Below are 14180 nucleotides of genomic sequence, written 5' to 3'. Positions count from 1 at the left end.
CACTGGGTGGTTTCAGCTCCTTTGTCAAAGATTAAGTGACCATAGGTGCTTGGGTTCATTTCTGGGTCAGAAGGGTACATTCTTAATAGCTGAGCTAGGGATCTTTGAAGGTCAGAGAACAACAATGGCAGCCAGACCTGATATATTTTAAAAAAAGTTTTTAATGAGTAGATGTGCACCCTGAGGATTTAGAGTAGAAATGAATGATTATTTTTATATAAAAGTTTATATAAGATTATTTTTGAGATAAATAATTAAATAATTGACCATTTCTTTGTAACCACAAATTGTTGCCTGCCAGTAAGAGAAACTGACTGAGATAATTGCCTTGCTTTCTCACGCTTTGTTAATCTATAATAAGTTGCTTAGTTACAAATTTATGTGGATCCTGGAGAATACTTTCTTTTCTTTGCATGTACTATATAATGTTGTTTTTTCTAGTAAAGGTACTGGGGAACTTACTGTTTTTCACAAACATCCACTAACATAAAAATTGAACATAGTCACATTATAATTTATATACATCTTAAACGTTTTGCTGATATATATAAACTAGGGGAGAAACAGTAAATCCATTAGAACCTGCTCATTGGTGTTTGCCCCTTCCATCAAAAATGTGTGGTGTGTGTGTGTGTGTGTGTGTGTGTGTGTGTGTGTGTGTGTGTGTGTAAAGTGGTTGGAGCTTAGGAGCTTTGTGTGTGAATATATATGTGTATATATATATATAATTATATATGTATATAATGTATATATGTACGCGCGTGTGTGTGAAGTTATTGATATTTGCTTCATCCATCCAGTGTGTGTATGTATATGATTCTCCCTCCACACCTTACTTTTCTTTCTTTTGTTATTGACCTCTTGTGCCCCTAACAAGAAATGTTTTATTGGCTTCCCAGGGAGTATCCTCACTGGCCCCAGCCAAGAGCTGACTTTATGCCCCTCCTCAGTTTACCCTGTATATCAAAGCTGGTCTTTGACAATAATCATAGGTTTTCACTGCTGAGAACTTGTGATTAGAGAGGAGGTTGTAAGAATGACTGAGCCCTCTTTCAGAACTCCATGGATACTGCAGAGAACAGTACCACCTTTGTAGAAATGCTTACACACACACACACACACACACACACACACACACACACACACACACACATGTTCTTTTCCAAATGTTCTCATCTCCTAGACAGTCTTATACTGTTCACCACAAAACCAAAACATTTTTAAAGATCTAAGTACATATAAATTCACTAAAGGTTTAGACATGTTTCTTCCCTCCCGAGATTTATACCTATGTGTACTCAGGGTATCCAAGCTTTGGTGATTCGTTGGGGACTAAGATAGCTTATTTTGGCAACAGTTTGGGGACAAAATGACTGAGAAGCAATGCTTAGCTTATAACACAAACAGCCATAGATGTTTGAGTTTTGTGTAGAGTACGTACAATGTATTGCATGTAGTTTAGTGAAAAATAATCCTTATAGGCTATCTTTTTTCATGAGCATAAATACAACCTAGGTCTTTATTATCACTACACTATTTTAGATAACATGGCTACAAACACAGTTTACATCACTTTCGTAAATAGATATGTAATGTCTACCGTGTACTGAGAAGACGTTTGGTAATAATTATTGCAGAAAATTAACCTTGGCCCTGACTCTTTCACTTCTATTATTCTTCAATCTATGACTACACCCTTAAATCTTTGCTATTAAAACCAACAAAAGACTTTATACCTTGGATGAATATCACTTAATTGTTACATTTAGTGAACTCTAAGAAAGTTCGATGTGAGTTCTAAACTCTTTTGAAGACACCGAATATAATCTGAGTAGATAGGTAATTTCAAGAACATAGCTTTAAAAGCCTTAGACAATAAAAGTCAAACATTTTTAAACAAGTGAGAATTAATTACATGATTGTTACTGTCTTTTTCATGTAAAGAGCTTTGGAATGTCTGGAGTGATTACAGCATTTTGTGAGAACTTCCTTAAACTTTGTAAAGGACTCTGGGGGAAATTCTTGATTCAGGTCTGGATAGGGAGAAAAAAGGGTTAAGATTCATGACTGGCATGTCTTTCAGAAGGAAGCAATACTTGGGGAATCATAAAAGATGATTTAGAAGAAGATGAATATTTCAAGCAGTGAGAATTCTTTAGTATTCCTGATATCAAATACAAAGATGTTTTTAAGGCTCCCCAAAGGTGGTTTCTAGCATTAAGAATGTTGGAGAATTATCTCATATTTCAAAGCAATTAACTTCTGACTCAAAATATTGGTTTCCTATCCCAGTATGAACCCTTTGTCGTGTATGTTTAGACTACATTCCAAAACTTTATTGGTGTTCAAAATTCCTAGGAACATTCCACTTATCCCAAGCACAATTACTCACCACAGGTGGCAGTGCAGGTCCAAGACCACCCACCCTGTTAAAAGTATTTCTTGGAGGATGTTATGGAATTAAAAAATTATGGAAGGTCTTCTAGTGGGATGGGTTCTACTTTTTGTTATTTGAAAAATTCTTTCAAATGATATTAAATTGACCCATGTGGGAAATTTAAATGTACAAATAATTCATTCTCTCTCTTCCTCCCCCTCTCCCTCTCCCTCCTTCTCTCTCTCTGTGTATGTATGTGCGTGTGCTCATGTTTCTTCTCTTCTTCATCTTCAAATTATTCTTGGTGTAATCATTAAAAGACAATTTATATTTGTGGTTAATACATGATGTAATGACTGAATTTTGTGGATTGTAAGCATACTACTTGTGTTCTAACCCTCTGTAAGCAAACTTAAGAGGTCTGGAGGTAGACTGTTAAACTTTGAACAAACAGCTGCCTAGGTTTGAGTTTCCTTATCTGTTCAGTGATGGGGTCAGCCTGGCTAATCTTTCAGTCTTTTCCAATCCCTAACAATTATTATTTTGTTTTTATAAATTGCTGGGTGAAAATGGTTTGTTGCAAATTGTTTCAAAACTTAGGTGCTCTACTTGAGTATAGTTTGAGAAGACCTAATTTTCGCATGCTATAGCTTGTTAATGTCTTTTGTATGGTTCCCATCTACTCCTAGTTCTTTTAGAAAGAAATCACTGCCTGTCCCCACCTCTCGAAGCCCTCTGTTTGCCTCTAGTGTAGGTTCCTTTTCTTTCCCCTAAATCATTTTCCATGTTGTCTCCTAAGTTGAAACAAAACCTTGGAAGGGCATTGCTTCAATTCTGTGGAATGACAATCATTTTGAACATAACTATTAATATTTTAGTACTCTAAGATAATCCCTCAAATCCACAAGAACAGTTTGCCACAATTCACCTTTTCTACAGTCTGAGGAAAAATGTTCCAAGAATACACAAGGATGAAGATAAAAAGGTGAAAAACATTTCTTCTTGTGGATATCTAAAGACTGGAAATTTTACTCTGTTCTCATCTTTAAACCTCTGAAGACCTTTCATTTTCTCCAACAAGTTAGGTATTAATAGTGTTCAAATCTCTTCCTTCTTGAGGTAGTAGAACAACCTTTTGAGAATAGATGATGGCATATACAATATTTCCAGCTGAATGTCATATTAATTCCTCAATTACAATCATGGACTAAATAATTACACTAACACCAGATAATGTGAGCTATGTTTCAGAGTCCAAATGGTAAATGAACTAATTTAAAATATTTTCTATTTCCTGAGAGATATTTGTACCTTTTCTTTGTGACTCCTGAAATTCCTTATAAATTAAACATCTTCATCCTATTTACCACATGATGTGACTGAATGTCTAAATATGCTCTAATTTATTCACCATCTATTGAGGAACTGCAAAATTAAAAGCCAATACTCCAACTTAAATCAGTTTTTGTTTTTATTGGTCCCTCCTGAGTATTTATGAATAGTAGTCCTCCCCTAAAACTGTTTTATAGAGTGATATAAGCTCTTCAGTAGTCTCCCTATGGAGGTACAAAAACGGAAAAAAGAATTGAAACACATAGCAGATGAGATAACCCATGAAAGGCTTGTAGTTCACCAGCAGCACCAAGTCACAGGGTGCAGTGGTTTTGCTGTGGACTGATCCAGCTTGCAAAAGCTTAAGCACTTCTTAATGTGAACTCTGTTCATCGTTCCCATGGAGCCATTCAATTGCTCATTGTGTATTCATTTATTCAGGATGTCTCTCAGCATAGGAAAAGAGGCCAGGCCTTAAAAAATGATCTCATTCTTGTCTGTGAACAGGATCTGGCAGTAACATCTTCCAGGGTCTGTAAATACAAGGCCAGGCAAGCAGCAAATCAAAGGTCTGTTAGCCAGAGAATCCTTCTAAGGGATGGGCTGTCCTTGTGAGGTAAAGCTCTGGACCATTTGTCTGTTTTCTTTTTCCAAATTTCCTCTATCTCACCTCCAGTGTTTGTTTCCTGCCCCAGAAATGGAAAGTAACATAGTTTCCACCTTCCTTGCACCAGGCAAAATTTACAAAGTTTACAAAGTATAAATCCAATCAAATCCCTGGAAGGATCCATGGCTCTCTGATTCAGATCAGTGAGCCTCATCTATACTAAAAATCATAGGATGGTAAAGGGTAAAGTGAGAGAACACAGAGTCAAGCCCCACAGACAAGCTCTCTGGGTAAGCTTAAGCTGATTTATGCAAGCTTCGGTGTGCTTATCTAAAAACCGGAGCAGACTTGTACCTCACAGGATAGCTGAGATCATTGAGTACAGAATATAAATAGCACTTCAGCTTAGTGCTACATTCTGTCCTGATCATAATTTCTAACAAAATCATTCAATAGATGAGTATAACAACAAAAGCATGATATAATTCTGTGCTGTATACATCCAACTTCATACCCACCATATCAGCTTAATAATACACTATTCTTGTACCTTCTACTCTATATGATTAGCCAGTCTCCAGCTTTGTCTATCTTCAGTGAAAATAATATGTGGCATACATATTCACCAGGACTCTCAGGCTTGTCATCTGAATCCAAGACGGGATCCTGTCTTAAGTCAAAAAAGTTCTGAGCAGCACCAACATCAGGCTTTCCTCTGTTCTTCTACATAGTAGAAGAGATGGAAGACTCAATGTCTGTGAATCTGCTTGTACTTCAGGTGGCACCCAGAAACCTGCCAAAGGAGGTGGACTCTTGGTTAGTTCCTTGGGATAAAAAAAAAGATTGAAGGTGCCACCTGTCTACCAGGGGTCTTTTTTTTTTCATACCTAGGAAGGCCATTCCTTGGTATATCTTAGCACCCATAATTCTTTAGGGAAGCTTTTATCTTTCCCAAATGTGAACTATTATCTCACAGGTCTCCCAATCCCTTCACTTAATAAACCAGTATTAAAATCTTCTCATTCTCATTTGTTGTATGCACTCTGGAAGTTTTGCTGGGAAGGTAAAGCGATAGAGAGCATACATGAACACTAATGTTTAGGGTCTTACAATGATCACATGTATAGTCGACTAGAATCAAGCTACCCAGTGTAGAGGTATGCTATTTCTTATATTGAAATGTTGTTTATACTTTTCCATTTTATAATATTATCTGTACACTATTTTCCATGTATGATGTCTAGGTAAACTGTGATTCCAATTTAATCATCTAGGCAGTTTCTCATGTCTGCTGAGGAAAAGCTATTTCATTCCTGCAGACTTGAAATTCTGGTATCTTTCACAACTTGACTGAATAGTACCACCTCCCATAAGTAATGCTAAAATTATAGCAGCAAGGCTGTGATTGACATCATGTAGCCCAAGAGCAAAAATACCATGAAAAATCTGTCAAAGTTTGGTTATAGTAATTTTTTACAAGCCATAAGAGGCCCTGTGGATGTCATTACTCTCCTTTACTACTTGTTATTTGGCAAATATATGTTAATTGGTCTCCAGGAGAAATGTTTTCTAATTCCCTTTGTAAGTGAATATTGGAATTAATGAAACAGTAACTTACAGAAACAATAGTTATTTATTCTGTTTTTGTGCTAGAGGTTCATAAGCATAATCTAATTTAATTTTATAATTACATATGGGAAATATTGCATTCTTAAATATTCTTAAAGAAAATTAAACTCTTTGCAGTATCAGTGTTCCAGAGCCCATATCTTTCAGAGCCTATATGTAGTGCTTGTACCATTAACAAGGATATATTATAAAAGGAAGGTTTTCTCAAGGATCTCAGCTTTTTTCCTGAAAAAAAAAAAAATGCCTTGAACTAATGGCTCCTTGCAGAAAACAATGAGGAATAGTAAAGTTTATGGCTTTCTAGATACATATTCAGGCAAGGGGTGAGGGTTGCAAGCCACTTGAAAATATATCCTATTGTTTGAGCAAAGCTGAGAAGCTTGATCCTAGGACTTCTTTGACAACTGGTCCCCAATTATGATGAGATATGCTCCACTTGTCAAAAAGATATCCTACTACAGTGAACTTTAGACATTTTCTGCAAAGCTTGAAATTAGGAACAATCAAGTGAAATGTAGTTTCAGTGGCTTCTCTTATTGAAAATCAAGGTTTGGATGGTGGGATGCTCCTAAACTGAGAAGGAATACATCATTCCCAACAGTACCTTCTTGTAGTTCTTGCTCCATGTCAGCCTCCTTGGGGATCCATTCCTCCTGAGGGGTCATTTGAGGAAGTGTTCTGCTGGACTCCTTCTCTGAGCTGTTGAATCAACTGAATCTTATCCTTAGTGAAAAATTTATAATCTTTTTATAACCAATGAGGCTTAAATTTTAGAAATGAGATTATTAACTTCAACCTGATATGTTTGTGTATTTCTTTTTTTATTGTTTTTGTGGTTATCAACACAACCCATGTATAAATTTCACCCATCAATATTTTGTCACAGATGGAGGAGGAACCATCATTCTACGGGGGTCATTAGCAGCTAAAGGTTGTTGGGATGGGGTATCATTTTCTTCTATAGTATAACCTAATAACTTGGCTTTCCTTCACTAAATAAATCCCCATACAAACATGAATAAGTAACTCTTATCATGAGCTATAGAAACTTAGTGATCTACACAAAAAGACATAAAAGTGGAAAGGTGAGAGTTATTAACAGGAAGAAAAACAGCTAGAGAGGGAGGGTGATGAGGGATGGTATTTATGGTAAGGTTAAAATGACTAAACTCATTCTATAAGTGTGAAACTGTAAAACTTTTTGTTTGTATACTTTGCTTTTTGCACACACACACACACACACACACACACACACACACACACACACAAACACACACACCAGGTTTCTATGTGTAGCCCTGGCAGTCATGGAACTTAATCTGTAGACCAGACTACCCTCGACCTCAGAGATGTGTCTGTCTTTTCCTCCCAACTGCTGAAATTAAAGACATGCATCACTAAACAATACTTTTTCTTGCACGAATATCAGAAATACTTCTATGTAAGTGTCAAGATATTTTCTTCATTACGTTATACATATAGGTTATCATATTGATATGCCACAGCCTATTTTGTTGATTTGAAAGTGAATTTGGTCATTGTCTATTACAAAACAAAGGCAAAGTTAATAAGCAGAGATAAGCATACCTTCCCCCACACCTAAGCACATCAGAGAGATCTTTTTTTCTCTGAATTTGAAGTGCACACTTGGATACATGTGAATAGTGACAGCACTGAGTGCTCTGAGAACAAGAAAACCAACAGAACCAGTGGACACAAGAATTCAGTACCCAGCACAGAACACACACAAATGGAGGGACTTTCTTAAGAGAGACAGCATGTTTTGAAAACAAAAGAAAATTACGGGCTTTTTCATAGATACACTGGAAACACACTGAAGCAGCACTTCAACTCAGAGCCAAACTTCAAAGATTACAAGTATATTTTTCTTGTTATTGTCATTTTTTTATTCCAAAAATTTACAAAAACCTCTATAAGTCATTAATTCATTATTGAAACAATGAAAGACCTTTAAACAGTAACATCTGTCAAAGAATAGTTATTTTAAAAATAGTTTGGAATAGTTAGTCATCAAGAAATTGAATCGTTTGCAATTCTCACCTACCAATATCGACCATCTTTTGGGAGGGTGAGGGCAATATTCTCTTTTGAAGAGTTGCTATCTTATTGTACATCAAAAGAAATGGCTTTGTGGCTAAAGTGTTTACTGTACAACATAAAGACCTAAGTACAGATCACCAGAACCCACAGATAGGAGTCTCTAGAATAAAAACATATATAGAATGAATCAATTGATCTCTCCTCTTTCTCTTTCCCTCCTTCCCTCTCTTCTTTGTCTCTCTCTACATACAGACACACTCACATATACAAATATGTGTACATAAATGTAAAAATGTAAAATGTACTAAAAATTTATAGTTATATTATAACCTTTAAAATGTCTAATTTTGACAGCATAAACAACAAAGCCTGCAATATGTACAGAAAAGCAGATCTAGTTAGTTTTATGGAAGAATATGAAAAATAAATCTACAGAAATCTTACAGAATTTTGAACTTTATATTGAGTTATTTGTGTATTGATTCTACCCAGCTATCTTTACAGAAGTATATTTCTGTCTTTATCACCTAATGCTCATTCATTTCATCTGAAAAATGTTAAGAATAAACTTCTTCAACTATCATTGATTTAAATTTGTATCAATTATTCACTCATTTACAAATTTAATTTTAAATGTTTTAATTTTTAAAAGATGTATATGTTTGTGTGTTTTTCTTTGTGAGTGAATGTCAATTTGTATGAGCACCCATGAAGGACAGCAAAGTATCAGATGCATGGGAATTATAGTTAGTTGTAAGTACCCAGTGTGGCTCAAGGACTTAAACTTGGGTCTTGAAAGAGCAGAAATTGTCCTTGACCATAGAGCCACCTCTTTAACCTTTCTATTTTGCTTGGTAGTTGTTTTCTTGGAAATGTAATTCTGTGTTGAAAGATCTTATTGTTTAGATATTCATCCAAAACTTTTGCTGAGATGTAATTGTCTTTTTTGTCAGACTAAGAGAAGGAGTCTGGCATTGTAGAGATGACTCACTTAAGAGATAAGCCATCCATTGCCAAGCAAATATATGGACCAGTTTCTGGAAGCCAGTACACATGTAAAAGCTAGTGGTCATAATGGCCTGCTTGTAATCACAGTTTTCAGGAGGCAGAGACAGAATCCCAGAACTAGCCAAATCTGTGAGTTCTAGGTTTAGCTAGAGGCCATGAAAGAAGACACTGACATCAACCTCTGACCTTCACATGCACATGGATAAACAATGCACACATACTTGCACACAAGTACTAACTTGTTTATACACAAGCACATACAGTCATTTCATGACAGTATTGTTAAATTAGTACAATTTCAATTATCGATATAAAAACGAGAGAAAATGGAAATATAAAAAATAGCCAATATAGAAACTAATACTTAGTCAGTGTATATTCTGATTTCCAGTATATTTCCATAAAAGGAGAAAATATCAAAAGATAGGTGCTTTTCTTTTTTTTTTAATAAATTGAAAGAATTTATCCAGAAAATGCTGCATACAACTTTGTATTATCATGTTAGGTTATTAAAGCCATCCAAGAAATTCAAGTAGCCTCATGAAAGCCTAGTTGGAGGCTATATTAACTTACTTTTTCTACCTTTACTGGCATCATAGAATGTAGCCTGTGTTCAAATAAGGGCTGGGTATATTCTGCCTTGGTCTCTGTAGGGTCCCATGATTTTAAGCATCTGATTACTTTTTAGGGTAGTTAGTTGTTGTTCATAAGGTCAGATACGTGAGGAGTAAAGCCTTAACCTCTACCCAGCCAGTGCTAGCTTTATAGAAACAACCTTTTGTCTCTTTGGACTTATGTCTTTATCTGAGGCACAAAATTATTCACTTCCTAATTTTTGTTGAAATTAACTTATGGGTAAAAACCAAGCCAATTTGTACCCTGCTATTCCTCTCTATATTGCTCCACCATGGAGCAATGGTCCTACCCTATCAATGGTCAAGATTTACTTTCACGGTTTCTGCACTTACTTTAGTACATGTACTCACATCTGAAAATTCAGAGCTAGCAGCTTAAGAAAAGAGAAAATAGGTAGCATTTGGCTTCAGGGTCTGGGTTACCTTACTCGGTACGATCTTTCTAGTTCTATCCATTTACCTGCAAATTCATTATTTAATTGTTATTTACCACTGAATAGCATTCCTTAGCCTATATGTCCTCTGTTTTCAGCACTGATTCTTTGAGTAAAGGATTTGTGTGTTTTGTTTTGCTGGTGTTTTTTTCCCTTATATTGTAAATAAAGCAGCAATGAACAACCAGGCTAAGCAAGTGTCTGTGGATTAGGATACAGAATCCTGTCCAGATATGTCAGAGTTGTGTCTTAGTCAATGTTCTATCACTGTGAAGAGACAACATAACCATGGCAACTCTTACAAAAAAAAAAAAGTATTGGGGCTTGCTTGCTTACAGTTTCAGTTCATCACGAGCAAGGCAGGAAGCATGTGGTATTGGAGGAAGAGTTGAGAGTTCTACATCCAGATATATGTGCAGCAAGTAAAAAGAGAGCCACTGGGCCCAGCTTGAGTTTCTGAAACCCCAAAGCCCACAACCGGGGACACACTTCTTCCAAGAAGGCCACACCCAGTCCAACAAGGCCACATGTCTTTAGCTCTCTCATTTTGATTCACTCCATAATGATCAAGCATTCAAATACTTGAGACCAGAGGGGCTATTTCTATTCAAACCACCACAAGTGGTATATATAGTTCTATCATATGGTATATATATTTTTCAATTTTTGATAATTCTCTGTAACGACTTGCATAATAACAGCATCAATGTACAATCTCATAAAGAGTGAACGGTGGTTTTCTAATCCTCAGCATCCTCTCCACCATTCATTTACATTTGTCTCATTGATCTTTGCCGTTCTAAGATGAAAATCTGAAAGTTATGTTGATTTACATTTCCCTAATTGCTACGGACAATGCACATTTTCATTTATTTCTTAGAAATGTTTTTCTTCTTTTGAGAATTCTCTGTTAAGTTCAATGGGATATATATTTTATTCTTTTTTCATCCTCTGTCAGATGTATAGCTGGCAAAGATTCTCATTCTTTGTACTTCCTTTTCTTTTTAAAAAAAAATTTATTGATTCTTTGTGAATTTCACATCATGCACCCCAACTCGGACCATTTCCCCTTCCCTTCACACCCACCTTCAACCCTTGCAACCTACTCCCCAACAGAGAAAAAAAAATACCTCATTGTGAAAGCTGTAGTATGCCACAGTGTGTCCCAAATAGATCCTTTTGTTCATCCTTCTTTGCTTGCAAATGTTCATTGTCTCTTGCTTCAGCTACTCTACCAATACTGAAACCTCATTAAGACTCTTCTCAGATATCCTGTTGCTGTGTGTTATGAAAAATCTGTAGTTTTGGATATGTATGAAGGGACTGGTCTGTTCATAAAGTCCCGCTGTTCATCTTGTTGATGGGGTAGACATTTGGGTGGACCAATTCAAAGCCCTGGATTGGGTCCTGAGAGGTATCTGAGCTAGTCAGTCCTATAGAAAGTATCTTTACAAAATACATGGAAGCATTACCTCTCAATAAAAAAAACCAATGGCCAATGAGATGAGCCAGGATTAGAAGCTGGGACATCTGGCAGAGAGAGATAGAATTCTGAGAAACAGGTGTAAAAAAGTTGCCCTGAATGCTGAAGGAGACAGCTGTATGAAATGGAGAAGGGGTAACCAACCATGTGGTAGGACTTAGAATGCAATAAATGGGTAATTGTGTTATAAGCTACTTGGAGAACAAGCTAAAGCTTTTGGCTTAGGCATTTATTCCTGAAATATTGAGTCTCAGAGTCATAATTTCTGAGACCAAAGAGGTCAGGTAGTAAAGCCACAGTTATAAATGGTACCCAACATGGAACTAGAATCCAGGCTTAGAGCCTGAGAAGCCACTAGGAAGGACAATTTTGTATTCTGCTCTGTTGAGCAGCTGAAGTCTAGCTGGCCACAAGAGGTGGCAAATGTTGGGAGTTAGGGACATTGCGGAGCTCTTTTAGTGCCCTTACTGTACAGCATGACTGGTGACCGGCTGCTAAAGAGTTGAGTGGAGCTTTCAAACTCAGTTCAGCAGGCAGAAGCCAGAGCTGTGCAGCAGTCTCCTGGGCAAGTCTCTCAGGTGGAAAATCTGTAGAGCTCTCCACACAATCCTCCAATTCTCCTACTCTCAGGCCCTAAGAACTGGCTCTCCAGCAACCCCCATATCCAGGGCTAGCTCTACTCTTCTGCCCAGGACAAGGGCAGGGATAGCTCTCCTGCTCTCATGTCCCCAGGGACAGCTTCATCACCTTCCATAGGTGGTAAGGGTCAAAGCTTGGGGAGAGAATCTTCTCCCCTGTGCTGCTACGTAGCAGACAAGTTTCAGGGCCAGCTCTCCTAGGCTCACATCTTCCTCTTTATCTCTTTTTCTTCTGTTTCTCTACCACTTACCTGGTCCTCTTAGTGGCACCTAAAGTCTCTGAGTACCTGGAGTGACCTCAGGAATGGTGCTATGACCTGCTCATGCAATATGGCGCCTGGCAGGAGTCATCTTGGACACTGTCTGCCTTTCCAGATCATCAGGGTAATGGGCCGGTGGTCATCTCAGGTTAGCTCCCTGTCCAGACATCCTGGCACTGCTCTGGTGGACATCTAAAGCTCGATCCTCATCCAGCTTACCAGAGTGGCCCCATGTGAGCGTTGTCCATATCAGACTCACTTCTGCCTAGCTCCGTGGTCCCAGGCAGAGTTCTTCAAGTCTCTCACTTGCTTCCCATCCTGGGAGTCCATTGGGGTTTCTGCAGTGAAGATTGATGGTTGTCTAAAGCTAGCTCCCTGTCCAGGACCCCTCACACCAGACAGGTAGTCATCTCAGGCTTGTTTTTCTCAGGGATATTAGGCTACTAATCATTCAGAGGTTCATACGTCAGGATACTGAGCATTACATAACCTGTCTCCTCTCTGCCACCTGCTAATTCACCTGGAACACTGTTGCTAAACCTGCAATGCCTCTAGGGGGCTTCCTTTTTAACTGGTTGACTGACTGTTTCTTTAGCAATGGAGAAGCCATTTAGTTTATGAAGTCCCACTTGTCAATTGTTGACCTTAATTCTTAAACAAATGGTATCCTTTCCTACACCTACATCCTCTAAATAGGATACTACTACCTATCTTTTTTACAGTTTCAAGTAGGTTTAGTGCTTATATCTTTGGTCCATTTGGAGTTAGTTTTTGTGAAATGTAATAAATACAGACTTAATTTTATTCATTTGCATGTGCACATCCAGTTGTTAGAGAAATATGGAAAAAGGAGAATCTAATGAGGGAAGAAGAAGGAGATAAATACAAAGGAAGGAAGGTAAAATAAAAATAAGGATGTCTTAAAAGAGCATAAATAATCATACTATTAATGATTTATATAAAATTAAAACCTTTTTCACACATATACACATATGTATATGTGTGAACATACATATATAGTTTAAATAAAAGTTTAACATCTGGATTGACAGTGCTCCCTCCAAAAATCAAAGTCCACCTAACAAAAACCCCAACACTAAATATGAGAAGCCCTCTTTTGAGTTGTTATTCAGAGTTAGCCAAGGGGCTTCCAGAACATACAGGTTATAGATAGCTATTACCGTTGAGTCCTCCCAGAAGTGGAAAATAAGTCCCTACTGCTTAAGACACCATGTACTTCAAGCAAAACACCAGAGGACACATGCTGGAATTTATCTCAGTGTTTCCTCTCTGAGGACTAACCTTTATGTTTCCAGAAAGCATCATGCAAGCTTCCAAAGGAGGGAAGCAAGCAACAATCTTACCCCAGCTATGGCACCTGTGAGCCACCTCAAGAAGCAAAATGTTATAATAGTCCTAAGTGTGCAGTGGTGATACTCATACCTTGGCAGTAGCTGACAGTTTTCTGATTGGACTTGTGTTCCTCTCTCTCTCTCTCTCTCTCTCTCTCTCTCTCTCTTTCTCTCTCTCTCTCTCTCTCTCTCTCTCTCTTTCTCTCTCTCTCTCTTACTCTCTTTCTCTCTTTCACTTTCTCTCTCACTTTCTCTCTGTATATATACATATATATGTACATATATGTATGTGTGTATATGTATGTATGTGTATGTTTATATGTATATGTATATATTTTTCCTTATACACACAAGTAAGGGTAGA

At 37.2% G+C, this 14180-nt stretch overlaps 1 non-coding gene across 1 annotated transcript; it reads right to left on the bottom strand.

Annotated features, from left to right (window-relative positions):
• Positions 1-12895: 12895 nt before the first annotated feature.
• On the bottom strand, positions 12896-13024 carry LOC116097326. Its single transcript, XR_004121363.1, has one exon. It is a non-coding gene; the product is annotated as a small nucleolar RNA SNORA17 (small nucleolar RNA).
• Between the last annotated feature and the right edge of the window lie 1156 nt (positions 13025-14180).

The sequence above is a fragment of the Mastomys coucha genome, unplaced genomic scaffold (genome assembly GCF_008632895.1).
Source record: "Mastomys coucha isolate ucsf_1 unplaced genomic scaffold, UCSF_Mcou_1 pScaffold18, whole genome shotgun sequence".
Taxonomy (NCBI): Eukaryota; Metazoa; Chordata; class Mammalia; order Rodentia; family Muridae; genus Mastomys; species Mastomys coucha.
This window is presented reverse-complemented; position numbering and strand designations above follow the sequence as displayed.